Genomic DNA, 12,312 nt, shown 5'->3' on the forward strand with positions numbered 1-12,312 from the left:
AATAATATTTAAAAAATTATATATATTAATCATATTTATTTATTTATTATTATTGTTAATATTTTTGAATTAATTTTATTCTATCAATTTAATTTAGATTTTTTTTTATAGATTTAAATAATAAGATATTAATTTCTAAATAAGAAAGTTTAGATATACAAAAGTATTTATTATTCAATTTAATCTAATACTTTTTTCAAAGAATTTGAGACTTATAATTAACAAAGATTGATATTAACTGTGATTGATATAATAATACTTGTCATATTTAATAAAAAGAATTTTGAAGTCATAACATATAGCATCAGCAAAGTTGCTCACAAAGAGAGTATGAAATAAGATAACTCTCACTTTCAACATCCATTACTTATAGGTAGTGGCTGTTGTTCTAATAGACAACTTTCCTCCTTAAATGAATACATCTATTCAATATTCTATCAAGACTATCTATTAATATCTTATCTTGTATATAAAATTACCTTTAGCATATTTTTTATATCCTTAAAATCTTTTGTTTATTCATCTATCTTATCTCTTAGCCTTCTTATATATTAAAAATTAATTCTTTGACCAATAACAATTTATCTAAAATAATATTTTTTATAATATAACTTATTCTACTTTTAATTTTACTGACTTATTTAACACTCTTATTTTGCTATTAATTAAAGGCTTTTAATCATATTGCTTTTGTCAACATATGATATTTATTCTTTACTAATGCCTTTGTCAACAAATCAAGAAACATATCTTTTGTTGTATAGTACTTCATATCAATTACTTCCATTTCAATCTTCTCTTTTATAAAGTGATGTTGAATGTCAATGTGTTTGGTCTTTGATTGATATTTTGGATTCTTTGCTAATGCAAGATATCCTTAATTATCACACTCTATTGAAGTTATTTCTATTTGTACTACTCCAATATCCTCTAAAAGTTGTCTTAGCCATATTACGTCCATTGTACTATGACTTGCTGCCATGTACTTCACTTCCATTGTTGAAATTGTAATTGTTGGTTTTTTCTTGTAATTCCATAAAACAACTTCTATTCTAATAAAAAAAAAAAATCTTATTGTTGATCTTTTATCATTTGTATTTCCAATCCAATCCACATGACAATAACCATTCAAAGTAATGTTATCACTTCCAATGCACAATTTGAAAATGCAAAATTCTCTTTAAGTGCCTCATGATCTTTTTAATGGTTGCCTAATAGATTGGTCTAGCCTTTGATATATATTGACTCACAAAATTCACCTCATATGCAAGATCTACTCATGTCCCAATCATTATATACAAAAATAAGCCTACTACTACCTTGTATGGAATACCTTGCATTTAACCTTCAACTTCAATAAACTCTTCATCTATGAATTTCATCAACTTCAAATTGGCCTCCAAAGGTATATTTGTAGGCTTATATTCCTCCATGTTGAATTATTTCAATATCTCTTCAATATACTTGCTTTAGCTCATTGTAATGGTCTTCTTAACACAAACTTTTACAAATTCTACTTCTAAACAATAGTGAAGCTCTTTCAAATCACTCATCTCATATTCCTTTTTTAACATTGTCTTCAATCAATCTATCATCTTTAAAGTATTGATTAAGATGATTAAATTATCAATATAGAGAATGACAATCAATATGAATTTATTTTATTATATCACATATTTAGAATGATCAGTCTTACTTCTTTCAAATCCTTCATTCACAAATAATGTGTCAATATGTTGATGTTATATTCTAAATAATTACATGAATCTATGCAAGGATTTCTTCAACTTGCAAATAAGGTATTGTTTACCTCCTTTAACAAATCTTTGAAATTGATCCATATATATGTCCTCTTTTTTAATCTTCTATTTAAGAATTTTTTTTACATCCATTTGATGCATTTCTAAGTCCATTGTTGTCTCAATTATCACAAAGGTTCTAATGGTATTGAATTTGATTATAGAAGTAAATATTTCATTAAAATCAACACCAACAATTTATAAATAGCTTTTAGCAATCAATCTAACCTTGTAACCTACAATATTATCTATTGCATCTTTCTTAATTTTAACACCTACTTACAACCAATTGAAGATCAATTTGGTAGAAGTTAAGATATTTTCCATGTTTTATTATTCATGAGTGATTTGTATTCTTCTTTAATGGCATTCTCCTACTTCATAATATTTATGGACTTTATTGCAACATATAAGCTCAATGGATCAACACATAGTGAAATATTGGTATGTTCTTTTTTTAAAGGAAGATGTGGTTTTTTTACTATTCACTAAGTTTTTTTTCTATCTTTTGAAAGATATCTCATTTTACTTGATAAAGATTCACATTCTTGCACTCCAAGATCTTTTACAATTTTTTTTTTTTTTTTTTTTTTTTTTTTTTTTTTAAAAAGCTTTTCTTTTCATAATTAGTGGTTATTAGTCCTCATCATTATCATCTTTCAATATCTCATTCTCTTCATTGCTAGTTCTAGCAATTATAGACATACTTTGGTTTACCTTCTTTGACTGAATATCTTGATTTGTATTTCTATTATCTTCATTGTCATCATTTTTTTCTTCTTTCTTCATTGGAATTAAAGATGTGTCCAAAAAGATATCATTACTCCCACTTGGATACATCTTCAAGTACTCAAAAGTACTTTTATGTTCTAAAAACTCTATATCATGATTCTTAATGATTTTCTTGGTTTTTATATATATTTGCTTATAAGCCTTGATATCTTCATAATATCCAATAAACAAATATTTTGTACCTTTTGCATAAAGTTTGGACCTCATAAAATTGGATATCTTTATATAAGGAATTCTTCCAAAAATCCTCATATCTAAAACATAAAGGTTTTTGCCACTTTAAGCTTCTTGTGAAGTCATTGATGTGAGTGCACGTATAGGGCACTTATTCTTTATATACATTATTGTAACCATGGCTTCCATCCAACATTCATGCTTAAGATTTTGTACATAAAGTATATTCTTTGCTATTTCTACAATATTGCAATTTTAACTTTTAAAATTTTTATTTTATTCTAAAAAGTAAGAAATAGAGGTTTATCTTATAATACCTTAATTTTTTAAAAATTTATCAATTTTTTTGATATATACTCATCTCCATTGTCTATGCACAATACTTTGAACTTACACTCACATTGCTTCTCCACATGTGCCTTAAAATCCTTAAACCTTTAAAAACACTCATTCTTAGCTTTAAGAATGTAAATCCACACCTTTCTTGAAAAATCATCAATGAATGTAAAATAGTACTTTGCTCTTCCAATTGATGGCATTTTCATTGATCTATAAATATTAAAATATATAATTTCCAACAATTTGCTGGCACGTATTGCAACTTTTTTTGGAAATGAAACCTTTTGTTATTTGCCTTGGATAAAATCTTTACAAGCAAGTGTCATGGCATTGTGGCTGAATTAACCAAGATCCAAGCTACTTACTACAGATTGAAGCTCTTTTATGCTTTTGGCATTCAAATGACCAAGTCTTTAATACCAAATTTCAAACTTCTTTTGATTTTGTAGAAACTCAACAAATGCTATCACTTCAATTTTATTTATCTTCTTATAATTGATGAAGTAGAAGTTGATGTCATTAAGGCCTTTGGTAACATGTTGTCTATTCAATGTCTTTATAAAACATCCATTCATATCAAATTAAACCTTACAAACAAGTGATAGAAGTTTATTCACCAAAATGATGTTTTCTTTCATCTTTGGCATATATAAGACTTCTTTCAATATGATCCTCTTAATTTGATCTTTTACATTAATTTCTACTACAATGGAGCCAATTCCAATAGCTTATACCATGCCATTGTCTCCCAACTAAATTTTTGTCACTAAAATTGCTTCATAAATATCAAATAAATACTTATATGGTATCATGTACTTAGTAGCATCCAAATCTATAATCTACTTGGACATGGCAACCATGGAAGTTCCTTCACTTGCCATAAAAGCATAGTCATTTCTACCAAAACTATATCAAGAATTATTTGCATTCTTCCTATCTCCTTTCTTAATTTTGTAGCAATTCTTTGCAAAGTAATTTGATTTTTTTATAAATATAATTATCTTTTATATTATTTTTTGAATTATAAAATTGGTAAAAAATAATTACTTTTTTCTTGTTTTTAAAAATAGAACCAAATCATCACTTTGAAGCTCTTTTTCTTTTTCTTTTTAGTTACTTTACGAGCAAGTCTTGATATTACATAATTCATGATAAGCTCCTTCATATTGATAGATTTCAATGCCACAATAATATGTAAAAAATTGGCTTTATTAAGATTTATTCTAATCAATCTAAAATTTTTTTTTTTACAAAATTTATACTCTTTCTTCACTTTGACATCAACATCATCATTTGGAGGCTCTTCACTTTCATTAATAATATTCCAAAGGTCCAATGAAGCTAACAAGAGCTTTATTTTTTTCTTCTAGTAGTAAAAGTTGTCACTTTTAAACTTCTCAATCACTCTTAAGCTCTCACTCTTACTTGAAGCCATATCTAATAAAGAAGTTTATCAAAGAAATTCAAGAATAAAAAAGGTAAAGCTCTCAAATTCAAGTTAAAGAAGTTGCTGCTTTAGAAAATCTACATTACCTTTTTTATGAGTAAACTAGAGATTTAATTCTTTAATCACTCTCAATTCTTACAAAAATACTTTTTATCTCAAAAATATCTTTTTATCACTATAACAAGACTTTTTTTAAAATTTAGTATATAAAAGTACAATATTAGTACATCAATGATGTAATTCAACAAAGAAATATAATACTAGCATTTTAAAACATCATTCTAAGTAATTTCACAACTTTCAAGACTATGAATGCACTTATCAATAAGTAAGAGCAAAATTACATCAACAATTAGATATTAAAGAAGATTTAGAAGGTATCAAATTTTAATATCAATAACAACTATGAGATCTATTTTTTACAATAAAAAAGACTTCAAAGAACTTCAAAACTCACAATTAAAGGTCAGTGGATTCATAATCTATTGAATAAAAAAACTTTGAAGTCATAACACATAGCATCAACAAGATTGCTTACAAAGAGAGTATGAAATAAGATAATTCTTACTTCCAACTTCTATTACTTATAGGTGGTAGCTATTGTCTTAATGGACAATTTTTCATCTTAGATGAATATATCCATTTAATATTCTACTGAAACTATTTATTAATATATTATTTAATATAAAGATATATTTTTAGTGTATTCTTTATATCCTTAAAATTCTTTGTCTATTCATCTATCTTATTTCTTGACCTTTTTATATACTAAAAGTCAATCTTTTGACTAATAGCAACTTACTTGAAGTGATATTTTTTATAATATAACTTATTCTATTTTTACTTTTACTTATTTACTTTAACATGCCAAATATTTGTCATGCATTAGCTTTTAATTGATTAATATTAATAAAAAATAATATTATCAATAGTTATTAATTTTAATTTGAAACCTCAATATATAATGGATATAAATGTTTACTTAGATTTAAAGGATTTAGGTAGAAATAAATTAAAATAAATAAATTTTATAGTATCTTAAAAAATAACTTCTTAAAAGCTTGATAGACTTGGATTTGACATTATATGTATCTATAGGTGATTGATAGGTTGAAAATCTAGCAAAATAATTGACAACGTATTGCACATATTGGCTACTTGTGATAAAAGCTTATTATGTCGTGCACATGTCAAACTTGTTGTCAAAGTCATAAACTTCAAAGAACTAAAATTCCAATACATTCTTGTGTCATTCAAAAAGACTAGAAAATCATTTAAAGATGATATAGTATTGAATTAAGATAGCTATTGCCGAAGATAAAAAGACTACAAAGTCTTAAAATAAGACTAAAGATTAGAAAGGCATTGTCAAGAATAAAGAAGGCTTTCTTCTTGCCTCCATATATATTCTTAATTAAGAGCTATATAGCAATGTTCTATAACACCTCTAAAATATATTGATTTTATAAGACACATATCTAAACTTACAAGGCAAGTTTTTTATATGTGTACTACATTATTAGCTTATTCTACAACCTACCAATATGTGATTAACTTGTTGATGAAGTTTCCTAATCTACTAATTAACTATAAACACATATAAAGTCAAAGTAACATCTATGAAGCTTTTAAGAAGCTTTGTTAAAAAAATATTATAAAATAAATTTACTGTTATTTACTTCTACTTAATCATATAGGTAAATATAAGAATAAATATGTATATTTGTGACATTATTCCTCTTTTCAAAAATAAATTCTATGAGGAACAATGATCATATGTTGAAAAAATCTAAGATGCAAAAAATTATGTTTGTCACATACTTTAATCTTTATTTTTTTTGAAGATGGTTGATAGGTCCTCTCAGCCATCAATAATATTCTATACTATGGTGGAAAAACAACCTTATTCTTTGATTATTGTTGAGGCCTTTGTAACTCCCTTCAAATAAAATATTTAAAATATTTTTAGGAGTCATTTTCATTTTTAATAAAATCATCAAACATCAAAAATCTCTTCTATGTTTGTCATATCAAATACATTATATCTTACTATGTATTTGAAAAAAAAACATGTTGTTCTTAAAGATCTTCATTTTGATTACGCCATCTTAAAAGTTGTGACAATCACAATGTTTCATTTGATAAGTTAACAAGTGATAGTTCTTAAGTTATAACTATTGGTTGTTGGTTTTCCATCTTTTCAGCATGACAGAAATAAAAAAAGGTACAAATACAAATAGAAGATAAAATGCTATCTTTCCAAGATCTTGTTTATTTTATACCAAAGATTAGCTATTCTTTAAATTGGTTTTAATAGATGTCATTGATGAAAAGCCTCAAACTTCTTTATTGCATTTGCAAGATTCTTTGTTGGCTCCCATGTACATTCACTAATATTATATTTGTACCAATGAATAAGATATTTTAATCTATTTTGGTACTATCTTAATTCTAAGACTTTTTCTATCTCAAATTCTTGATTATTATCTATTTTGATAGGAAGAAGTGGCATTTGTCTTCTTTCTAAGATATTCACTATCTTTTATGGCTCAAGAAGAGACACGTGGAATATGGAATGGATCTTTGTAGACTTTGGTAGATATAATCAATAAGCAATATGATTGACTTATTTATAAATAAAAAAAGATTCAAATTTACAGTAGTCCAACTTGTCACAAAGATGATGTCATGATATAATATGATTATATAGTAAAATTATAATCAAAATTGAATTTCTAATTAATATCTAATTATCTTAGTTTAATTATAATTTGAGATATCTAAAAATGGCTTTTATAAAAGCCTCTTAGATTATTTTCTTATCATAATAGTTAGTAAGTTGAAAGTTAGTAATTATACCTTCTAGGTTGTAGAGACTCTTTTACTACCTTAGAAAGACCATAAATTGATAAAATCAGATCAAAAGAGATAAATAATTAGTATAATTGATACTAGGATTAAGTTGAAAATAGGGTTGGACTAAAAAATCCTTAGGATAGGTTAGATTGATATTTGGAGGTTGGTTGTTTGTGAGATAGGATCGAAATCAGACCTCTAGCCACAAAAATGATGGCCTAGGGCAAAATAGCGATTCATTCAAAGTTCAAAGGATAAGATTTGAGAGCTAGCTTGAAGTTCTTTCCAAAGACATAAGGATTATTTTTGGAGGGTTTTTGAGGATTTAGAAATTATTATTGAAAGTCAGGGTTTGTATTGGTGATTTGAATTTTATATAATATAATTAAGACTAGCAATTTTGGCTAGTTCATGCAATTGGTATGACATCTATAGTTAAAAATTTCAAACTATTTGGATTATTGAATGTGCTAAGTATATACAAAACTTTGTGATAATTTAATGGTGTGGTTTAGAGATATCTTATTTTTAGCACAAGAAGGTTTCAGAAGTTGGCAGTTTGAGGTTGGGTAGGATTTTTGTGATATCTAGAGATCTATCAGTTGGATCAAGGTAAAATTTGGCATGGTATTGAAGGAATTGAAGATCAAGTTGCACACCAATTTTGAGTCAAATTTAAAAATTGAAAAGGGAGAAGTTACTACTAAGATTTTTGCTTTATTTTTCAAGTTGGTGGTCAAGTGACATTTTTGTAATTTTTGGAGGTTTTCTCACAATTTGTAAGTTGGATTGAATTAAAAATTCTTGAGCATATAGAAGACTTACATTGACAATTGCATGCAAAATTTTACATCAAGTGGATGGTCGGATTGGAGCTTAGAAGAAAAATCTAAATTACTTAAATATGAAAGAAACAAGGTAATTGGGATTTATGTATGGTTAAGGCTACTAAGAAGAGTGTTTTAAGCACTTTTGAATTGAAATTCAGATTATATTCTTCTTGTATGGATGAAACCTATTAGGATTTCTTGGATACTTGTAAAATACAACCTCACCTTCCACAAGTAGGTACCCGGTACATTCTCGAGCAAGATAATATATAATACAACAACGAGTAGTCTTAATATTTCAACAAAGTAGCCATAGCTTTTCATCTATGGTGATTTGTAGTTGTTCCTTGTGATAGGCATCCAAATTGATCTTTTGTTGTTCTTGAGCTTCCTTTAATTATGCCTTTATTATTACATATAGCTTTAATAAATGATTTTCTAAATCTTTTGTTGGATGATTTTTAATTTATTAAAATTTATAAATATCAAGTTATAGATGGTAACCATAATTAGCAAAGAAAGATTTTTTTTGAATAGAAGAATGTACAAAATTATTGTATGTAAATTTTAACAATGGCAAAAGAATTGTGTAATCATCTTGATGATAGTTGATTGTACATTTTAAATATTGCTCCAAAACTTAATGCACCTTACTATTTGTCCATCAATTTGAGGATAAAAAATCAAAGAAAGCTTTATATCCATCTTTAGAATCTTAAAAAGATTTTTTTGAATTTTGATACAAATTAAATTTGCCTATCTAATATAATATATTTAGATAATCCATGATAATAATAGATATTTTCAAGAAAAAGCTTAGCCATTTTTTTTACTTGTGATACATTTTTTACATGGTATAAAATATGTTATCTTGATAATATAATTTATTATTACAAATATAAAATCATACAAACTTAAGATTAGAAGTTCTATAATAAAATTCATAGAAATAAAAGACCATGGTTGTTTTAAAATAGATAATAGCTAAAAAAAGTCTATAAAATCAATGACAAAGAATTTATAATCTTGGATAAATAATACATGATTATACAAAGTTTTTAATTGCCTTTTATATTAGGGACCATGAAAATCTTTGAATATTAGCTTTAAAGTCTTATTATATCCAAAATATTCAATTGCTATAAAGTCATGATGAGCTTAAAAAATACATAATTATAATTTATCTTTTGGAATATATAATTATCTTTTAATATAAAATAGATTATTTTTGAACTTAAACTTAAAAGTATCATGAGATTTAGAAGAATTATTCTTGATATCATAAACAAGAAGATCAAAGGACATACTTGATTGAAATTGATTAATAAAAGTTGAATCAACAATCAATGTTGATTTTATTGCTCAAAGATGAAAATGCTTTGGCTTCAAGAGGATTATTTTTTATTAATCAAATTTTACATTTTTTTTCTTTTAGTTGAAGATAAAAATATTTTAAAAAAATTATTTGACAAATATTGTTATTTTTTAGGTCAATAAGTAATCTTAAAATCAAATCTTAATAAAAATATGGTCTAATAGGCTTGATGATAATTTAAAAGACATATTGATATAAAATACTCAAGGTTTTTGTGATCCATGTATACAATAACAGGATTAAAAGCACCTTTTAGTTAATAATGCCATTTTTGAAATGAATCCTCAATTGCATGAAACTATTCATCATCAATTTCATAATCAATCTTGGCTGCTAAAAATTTCAAACAATAAAAAGATACCATACAGAGCTTATTATTTACTCCCATTTGTGACAAAACAATATCCATAGCAAAATCTGATGTGTCTATTTGTATAAAAAATACCTTTAAAAATTTGGCATATTATAAGATTGGTACAGAAATAAATACTACCTTTAAGGCTTCAAAAAATGCTTCAACTTCTTTGATGTACTTAAGTGTGTCTTTACATATCAAGCGTATAAGAAAGGCTACAACTTAAAAAAAATTATTGATAAAGATTTGATAATAATTGACAAATTTCAAAAAAAATTGTACATCTTTGATTTTTTTTGGAATCTTCTAATTTATGATAGTTTTGACCTTCTTAGGAGCTATTATAAGATCATTGTTTGAAATGATGTATCTTAAAAAGTCAATTTGAGTAATATGAAATATATATTTTTCCATCTTAGCATATAATCTTGTATCTTTTAGTTTTTGTAACACACAAAAAATATGAAATTTATGCTCTTCTATATTCTTATAATAGATTAAGATGTTATCTAAATAATAGATGACAAAATCATCAAAAAACTTGCAAAAAATATCATTCATTAGATGTTGAAAAGTAATTGGTACATTTATAAGTCCAAAAGGCATGTCATTATATTCAAAATGCCTATATTTGGTTCAAAATATAATTTTTTATTTATCTTTTTTTTAATGCATATCAAATTATATACTCCTTGTAGATCTATTTTTGTATAGATTTTTGCTTAATTTTATTGATTAAGAAGTCTTAAAATTAAAAATAAAAGTTACCTATTCTTGATGGTGATTTTATTGAGTCTTTGATAGTTCATACACATTTATAGAGATCCATCTTTTTTTTGTATAAATAAGATAGGAGTTTGAGCTAGAGATTTAGAATGACATATGAAGTTTTTAGCCAAATTCTCATCAATGTATTCCTTGAGTGTAGCCAACTTATTTTGTGATAAGTTAGAGATTGGTCCAAATGGTGGTAGAACTCCTTCTTGAAGATCAATGGAAGAATCATAAAGATGATGCTCTGAAAGAATATCTACATTTTTTTTAAGATATCTTAATAATCTTGGTATTGGCTTGAAATGCTACTTGAAATCTTTTCTCTATTAACAATAAATAAGGCATATATAACAAAAATTGATCCTTCTTTTACAACATACATGAAAGTTCTTGCATCTACTAATAATAATTTAGATGTACTGATCTTTTAGATTTTTACTTTCCTAGCAAAATCTTAGGCTAAACTATGGAAAAAATCAAGATTACAAAGAATCTAGTCTATTTAAGGATTATATCTTATAAAACAAGCTAAGGTTCTTAAATCCAATAAGGTTAGGACTTTGTAATTTTTTGATTTTAAACAAACTTATATTGTAAAACAAGATGAGAGATCTAAAGAGAGAATAGAAACTTTATTAGGAATTATATAAGATTCCAATTGCATGGTCCCTATTGTCCCTAGAGAGATTTTTTTTTATACATTATCCTCTTTAGCAACCGTGCTCCTCATTTAATAATTGCATTGCTTTTTGGACAATATTGAGCAGTGTGCTTGAATTCTCTAGAATATAGGTATAAATCTTTTTGACTATAATAAGTCTTTTCTTGCACAATAATAAATTTAAAATATACTATATCAATTTGTATTGGTTTTGGAGTTGATGAATAAGTTTCTAAAAACTTAGGAGTTGTCATCATTCTTTATTTGTTATTTTTTAGCTAAATCTTTGTTCTTAATGTCTTTTAAATAATAAATTATTGTATATAATGGCTTGAGCAATAATTTTTTTTAAAGAATTTGCTTTTGGCATTGTCAATAATAAATCTTTGACGTTATCCTTCAATTCATATATAAATTGATTGATGAGGACTTTGTCATTCTAATCCATGTTGTAAGTGAGATTTTGAAATTCAATAGCATATATGGTGGCTAACTGTGATCTTTGTCATAAAGATAAGAGTTTGGTCTCTAATACTCTTTCTCAATCACTTTCTCCAAATGTGGCTATAAATACTTTTAAAAATGAATTCAAATCATAAAAGAGGCATGAATATTTTTTCATCAAAGGTACAAACCAAGAGAGAGAACTTTTAGATAAAAGTATATATATAAATCCAACTTGAATAAATCCATCAAGATATTAGATGCAAATTTAGGTAGAGCTTGACTTATTATAAAAACCCTAAAAAATTTGATCTTATTACATCAAACTTCTTAGGCATACTAATCCTTATTCCCATTGTACTTATAGAAGCAAAACTTCTTGAATTTGGTTATAAGATTGATCTACTTACTTTTGTAATGGAGTATGGATAAGATATTTGTATTGTTGACATATAAAAATAAATAG

Source organism: Physcomitrium patens, chromosome 8 (assembly GCF_059467195.1).
Source record: "Physcomitrium patens ecotype Gransden chromosome 8, ASM5946719v1, whole genome shotgun sequence".
Lineage (NCBI taxonomy): Eukaryota > Viridiplantae > Streptophyta > Bryopsida > Funariales > Funariaceae > Physcomitrium > Physcomitrium patens.